Source organism: Phocoena phocoena, chromosome 2 (assembly GCF_963924675.1).
Source record: "Phocoena phocoena chromosome 2, mPhoPho1.1, whole genome shotgun sequence".
NCBI lineage: Eukaryota > Metazoa > Chordata > Mammalia > Artiodactyla > Phocoenidae > Phocoena > Phocoena phocoena.
The window spans coordinates 48,302,412-48,308,411 of NC_089220.1; the positions used below are offsets into that span (position 1 = coordinate 48,302,412).

At 42.0% G+C, this 6,000-nt stretch overlaps 1 protein-coding gene across 1 annotated transcript in view; it reads right to left on the minus strand.

Moving 5' to 3' along the window:
• The window catches only part of GNG2 (G protein subunit gamma 2), a 136,065-nt gene extending 130,333 nt beyond the window's left edge, over positions 1-5,732 (minus strand). Inside the window, exon 1 of the mRNA XM_065871535.1 lies at positions 5,534-5,732. The gene's annotated coding sequence lies outside the window, so the exon portion shown is untranslated. The remainder of the gene's footprint in view (positions 1-5,533) is intronic.
• Between the last annotated feature and the right edge of the window lie 268 nt (positions 5,733-6,000).

Here is a 6,000-nt window from a genome sequence, read left to right on the forward strand (position 1 = left end):
GGCTTGAAAGAAAAGCTGTGCTAATTTGAACTAGGAAGGGAAGAGAAGAAAATGAATGAAGACATGAGAAATTGTGAGGTGGTAAAGAATGAGGCTGAGGAATTCCATAATATATACCTTCTCCAAATAACAGGAGGTGAGGTCACCTGTAATGAATAAAGGGAGTGGGGGCTTGGGTTTAATGGTTTTCATTGAAAATGCAGAGGGGATAGTAAAAAGTGAAATTAAAAAAAAAAAAAAAAAAAAAGGATTTCCTAAGAACAGCAATGGCCCTGCTCATGTTGCAAGGAATCTGGAGTAGAGCCCATCACTCCAGTTTCCAGACCCTCTCCTTCAGCTCTATTGCCAGATGCCTGGAGCAGAGGATAATGGGAAGGTCTGACCCTGACAACCAGACTGGCAGGGGGACAAGGGAAGGCCAAAGAAATAGGGAGGAAGGGTCAGGTGACTGGCTTTACTAAGTCTTTCCATTAAGAGCTTGACTGTATAACAAGAGATAAAAGGGCTGACCCTGTCTTATATCTTCACTTCTAAGAAACATGTTATCTCTAGAGTTTGAGAATTGAGCTCCCTCTTTTCTAATGTTTAAGGAAGTCCTCTAGAGATTCTGAACATTGTCTGAACATTGATTCCCATTAACTATAATTGATTTTGTTTAACGTAAGAGTTTTAAGGAACCACATATATCTCTAACGCTCTTACCTGAAAATCTGAATCTCAATTCCACATTGGCATGTTTACATCTGAACAAATTTGAACACAGAAACATAGCATATTAACTTTAAACATTACCCTCTTCTTTTTAAACAAAAGACTATGGTCTTCCAAACAATTTTTAAAGTGACAAAGTATAATGACTTTCTCTATCCATCCGCCCTACTGTGGAGGGAAGTAAAATGGAAATTGGATTGGGAGGTGAGGTATTAATCAACTGTGTAGCTCTAGAAAGGTAACAAATTCTGGTCCTGTTTTATCAGCCGTCATGGAGGGGTTGATACAGGCTAGGTTTGTTCCCAGGTCATTTTTAGCTCTGCAATTCTATGATGTCATAGGCTGGGACAAAGTCTTAACCCAGCTCTGTAATTCCCCTCTCCCACCCGGGTCTAGTAAAGCCAGTCACGGGTCTTCCCAGTAACCACAGAATCAACAGATTTGCAAATTTTAAAAAGTCGGAGGTCATTATCCAACCTCCTAGTACACACACAGAGTGCATTACCAAAAATTAACATACAGTCTTTCAGGAGCTCTTCAAACCATTCAAGGTCAACATCTGCACCCACACCATAGACCTCAGGTATCACTGCTGTTCAAGAGTCTTCCCTAATCTTTCTGCGCAGATCGCCTCAGCCCCATCCATACCCTGCCTCACTGGTTTTGGAATGGAGAGTGGAGTCTGTGGTGGAAAGTGAAACACAGGATTCTTATTTTCAAAAGTGAAATTTAGACTAGAATCACATTGCATTAGTAGAAACTTCTCTCAGAATCTATTGTTGTTTAACTACTATAGCCCCTTTCCAAGGCTAATCCCCTCCATTATAAAGAGTTTGAGAACAATTTAGCATGTAGCTTCTCCTCCCTTTCTCTGAACTTGCTACCTATTGGGCACTCTTTCTCCTGCAGCTAATGAGTAGAGACTAGAAAGACACTGAAGTGATGGCCCCCTCCTGGGGGCCTGGCCTGCACCTGACCAGCAGGATCACTGGTCTACAATTAGGGTTTGAATTTCACTATCAGGTTCTTGATATCACTAATGATCAGGATCTACGCAGATTTTCTTTCTCCTCTTGCGTTTAACAGTTACTTTTGAGAGATGTATTTCACTTGGGCAGGGATAATACTGGTGTATGCAAGAGGCTGAATACAAATATTATAATCATGACCTTTCTGACACACTATGTTAAGAGATGCCACCATTTCAGAACGTCCCCTCGAAAACAACCCAATTAAAAAATGGGTAAAGGACTTGAATAGACATTTCTCTAAAGGAGACATACAAATCGCCAACAGGCACGTGAAAAGATATTCAACATCACTAATCCTCAGGGAAATGCAAATTGAAACCACAAAGAGATAGCAATTCACACCCACTGGGATAGTTACTGTCAAAAACAAACAAACAAAAAACCCCAGGAAATAACAAACGTTGGTGAGGATTTGGAGAAACTGGGACCCTCGTGTACTGCTGTGGGAATAGAAAATGGTGTAGCGGCTATGGAAAACAGTATGGCCATTCTTCAAAAAATTAAACACGGTTACCATATAATACAGCAATTACACTTCTGGGTACCCCAAAAGAAGTGAAAGCAGGGATATTTGTACACCCATGATCTATTCACAATAGCTAAAACGTGGAAGCGACCCAAGTGTCCATCAACAGATTAATGGATAAAAAACTATAGTATATACATACAATGGAATAGTATTCAGCCTAAAAGAGGAAGGAAATTCCAACATATGCCGTAACATGGATGAACCTTGAAGACATTTTGGTAAGTGAAACAAGCCAGTCACAAAAGGACAAATACTGTATGATTCCACTTACGTGAGGTACCTAGAGTCGTCATAGACGGAAGGTAGAATGGTGGTGCCAGGGGCTGGGGGGAGGAGGGAATGGGGCGTTACTGTTTAATGGGAGCAGATTTTCAGTTTGAGAAGATGAAAAAGCTCTGGAGATGGATGGTAGTGACAGTTGTACAACGTCAGTATACTTAATGCCACAGAATGGCACACTTACAAATAGTTAAAATGGGAACTTTTATGTTACATATATTTCACTACAGTTAAAAAAAAAATGTCTCCTGAATCTTTGAGATAGTGGCAAAGATCAAGAATACGCTAACTTTTCCCGAGGCAGAAGAAAAAATGACATCTGAGTACCTACTATGTACCAGGCAGGCACTCACAAATCACACGCAAAAGCAAAAACCAAATAAAACACAACAAATAAACAATAACAACAAATACCCTGAGTATGTACTATTAACCCTTCTTTACAGTGAAGAAAGCAAGGTTCACAACAACGTACCAGCTGAAGGAGTGAGAACCAGTGGTAGGATTCAAAGGCAGATCTGCCTGACTCTCGAAGCCTGCATTCTTTTCACTCCACCATGCTGTTTTCTGCTACCCACAGTTGTCTCTGAAGAGGCTTTGTGCTTTGACTATAGAGCTTTTATACTTACAAGTTGAGCCTGCCTTCTGAAGTAGGCTAAAAAAGTCAGCCAACCAAATGCATTCACTACGAGCCCACCATGAGGCCCAGGACCAACCAGGAGTCGTGTTTCCACTCTGCCGTTGGCCATATGGCAGAAAAAAACACACACACACACACACGCAATTAAAATTTCAGTGTTGGTTGACTCCCTCAGAAGCCTCCGAACACTGTGGACAAAAGTAGTATGTCTTTTAATATTCCATTTGGCCAGAAGAAGAGGAAATAGTCCCATTTTACAGGACAGGAACTTTTTCATCTTTTTCTTAAACCTCCTGCCATCGTAGTTACGGATCTGCCGTTACTCATTCATGTTGTGCTTCAAGCTGGAATTTGATAATTAAGGGAATGTTTGGGGCTGTGCAGAAAATAGGCATCTCTTGTTTGATGTTTTCTGAAAGAGAGCGGGGGGCCTCCGGACTCCCCTGTGTCTATGAGCCAAGGTTTCATTTTCTGACTCTTTTGTGAAACACACAGGGAGGAGTAAAGCAGATTGTCTACACATTCTCACACAAAGCAGGGTGTTGGCATTATCTAGTGAATCCAGCCCGTAGCTGAGTAAGTACCGGAGCGTGAGCCCCATCCTCATTCATACAGCCTGGACTCCCAACTTTCCATTTCATTTAATGACAGGCAGCTTGATCACAGAGATCCAGTTAGGGGCATTCGGGATCCAAGATGCACCCGAGATCTCCTCTCTGGGAAGATTATCTTTACATATGGTTCCAGTTCCCGTATGTCTCCTAGACATACGGGAACTGGAACCATGGAATATGTGGTGTGACTTGTTTTGCCCACAGGTTTGATGAAATTCAATGGATTTGTCAGAGGAGCTCCATGGTTTCAACACCAGCACTATTTCGCCTCTTAGTCATCACACAGGTTTAGTTTCATAAGTATGCTCAGAAAATTTGACTTTTTTTTCTTTAGTACCTAAAGATTCTTATCTCTGAAAATGCACTGCTACCCCACAAATTTTGAGAAGACAAATCAATTTCATAAGGTGACATTAAAAAAAAACAAAACTAGAGCTCTTCACAATTGAGAATAATGATACATGAGGAAGCATATACACTTTCCATGGCATATTTAGCGTTTAAAACCTACACTTTAAGAATGAGTGTCTAAATATGACCTTTTTATTATTTTTACTCCACTATAATCAGTTCTTTCTTTTGAAAATTATCTCCTTTCATTGTAAAAATGCAAGACAAAACCTTTTATCAACGATCACTTATTGCTTAACCACATTTTCTGTTGGAGACACAGCTTAATTTTTAAATTTTAAATTTTTAAATTTTTAAATTTTTAAATTTATGCTAGGATATTAAACCCTCCTACATATCCTGCCAAAGACATCTCACAATCTCATTTCTAATCCGTTAGACCTATTTACTGCACTTGTATGTATCATTCACAAATATGAACAAGCCATGGCCATAGACTCTAATCAGAGGACCCATTGCTCAAGAAAATCAAAGAATAAAAATCAAGTTCTGATTTCACTATTTCGTCCATCCACAGCATAGGCAGGTAAGGAAACAACCTGGCAACACTTTTACATGTTGTCCATCACTGAGGCTAATATGCACCTTGACCTATAGATGAATAAAATCTATATAAACATAAAATCCACATATACACTGGTATCCGAGTCTAGACAAGTTAAACCCGCCACACTCTTTTGAGAAAGAATGCAACTTTAGGATAAGACCCACTGGTAAATGATAGCTGTTTCTGAGGTTATCCTGAAAGCAGCTGCACAGAGCAGAGGGAGGAAGACACCTTTTTTTTTTAATGGTAAATACTGCCCCTCACATACGCAATTCCAGCCTTTGTTGGCAAATTCTGAGTACAAAAGGATTTAACCCCCCAAACAAACAAACAAAAAGCCAAATCACAGTCCTTATGCTGCAAGATAGAAGCTACCCCAGTGCAATGTGTAAGAAAGATAATGCAATTAACATTTTACACTCCTCTAACAAGACTGCAACGTTCAGATGATCAGCCCACAGCTTCACAGCCCCAACTGATTTCAACTGGGCTCTGCTTTCCTTCCAAGAGAACTGCAAACAGCTTCTTAACATTTAGCGTGTTTTCCTGATGAGTCACCGAAGCTAAGCACTAATGAGGATTATATTTTTCAAATCAAGGTGTCATGAATTTGGTCCTTCTCAAAATCCCTGCTAACACAACCCATCCTGACCATTTCCCCCCATCCCCGGAACAATGTGTCTTTCTTCCCCCTCGAAATCTGCCCTTACAACCGCAGGCGAGGGTCATTTTTCTCTTAGCGAGGAGCAACACGAAAAGTGTTTCCTTTACCTTGGCTCCCGAGGCTGGTCCGAGACGAGTGGCTTTCCTCCTCCCTCCGAGCCGCTGTGTGCAGGCGAGCTCCGGCGCAGCCCGCCCAGCCCAGCCCAGCCCCGCAGTAGTAGGAGCTGCCCACGGCGCGGCAGCCGCTGTGTGTATGTGTAGCAGCGGCTCCTGCAGCCCAGGGACTAGTCCCCACCCAGCTTTGTCTTCAGTCATCGGTCTTTCTACAGGAAGCAGCGCATCTCCCACTTCCTCCTCTTGCTAGCTGTGAGCTGCTTACTTCTTTCCCTCTCCTTCCATTTCAGGGCTCACGGGAACCCTTTCCTCTTCTCTTGGGCTACCGACGCCAATGTGACTACAATCCCCTTTTCCCCTTTGTTCCAAGACCCTTTGGGGCCGTCTGTTCCTTCCTTCCCCTTACTCCCTCATTCTCTCGGCCCCCTTCCCCACAGAGTCTGCCTTCTCAGCCTGAACTT